The following is a 1,079-nucleotide window of genomic DNA, read 5'->3' on the forward strand; positions in this document are numbered from 1 at the left end:
CTCTCTCTCTCTCTCTCTCTCTCTCTGTCTCTCCGTGTCGCTCTGTCTCTCCGTGTCTCTCCCGTTCTCTCTCATGCTCTCCCTCTCTCCCTCTCTCTCTCTCCCCGCGTCCATCCAGCGTAGCGAGTGTGAGTCGGGCGGAGCGGAGCGCACACACCCAGCCAGCTGTAGAAATAGGAAGAGCTGACTGAGAACGGTGGAAAAACTCTCTTTGAACTTGGCGGCTTCCCATGACTGAGTTATTGAACTGTTCCCTCACTGAACCAGTCTTGCTTGTGGGCCAATGTTGGTGGCGCTGGAGTAGAGGAGAACAGGTTGTGGATTATTCGGGAGGAGGAAGAAACCCGAGTGTGAGTGATTCTTGTTTGGAAAACAGGGATCGACTGGAGATTCAGTATACATTATAATCTCGATCTAGAATCTAGTTCTTGGAGTAACTTTGTTTGAAACGTTTCCAACTATTTTGAGGGAAAAAAACCCAACCAATACCACACTTTCTGGGATAAGGATTTTGTGTCTGTGTGATCGCGTGTGTGGACTTATTCAGGAGATTTCCCACAGTTGTTGCGTGTGTTCATGATCGAGGTTTAGTCACGTCAGGTAACTTAGTAGCCTACTTAGTACACTGAAGAAATACCGACAGTTTTTTTTAAGGTGGTGTTTATTATTTTTTTTAAACTGCTGCAATGTTCACGAACACACATGCACGCGCACGCATACACGCGCTACGCGCATACACACGCACGCACACACACACACACACACACACACACACACACACACACACACACATTCAAACACACGCACACACCAACAAGCATACAGGCGCGCGCAAGCGCACACACACACTCACATGCGCGCACACACACATACACATGCACAGACAAACACATACACACACGCGCGCACACACACATACACACCCAAACACACACACACACTTACACACACACTCTGATATCATTCTCTCTCTCTCTCTCTCTCTCTGTGTCTCTGTCTCTGTCTCTGTCTCTGTATCTCTCTCTCTGTCTGTCTGTCTGTCTGTCTGTCTGTCTGTCTGTCTGTCTGTCTGTCTGTCT

General features: G+C 48.4%; 1 protein-coding gene across 1 annotated transcript in view; it reads left to right on the forward strand.

Moving 5' to 3' along the window:
- Positions 1–48: 48 nt before the first annotated feature.
- The window catches only part of LOC101854578 (protein unc-93 homolog A), a gene marked incomplete at its 3' end in the record, with an annotated part of 41,780 nt that continues 40,749 nt past the window's right edge, over positions 49–1,079 (forward strand). Inside the window, 1 exon segment of the mRNA XM_013083462.2 lies at positions 49–600.

Source organism: Aplysia californica, unplaced genomic scaffold, assembly GCF_000002075.1.
Source record: "Aplysia californica isolate F4 #8 unplaced genomic scaffold, AplCal3.0 scaffold00233, whole genome shotgun sequence".
Classification (NCBI taxonomy): domain Eukaryota; kingdom Metazoa; phylum Mollusca; class Gastropoda; order Aplysiida; family Aplysiidae; genus Aplysia; species Aplysia californica.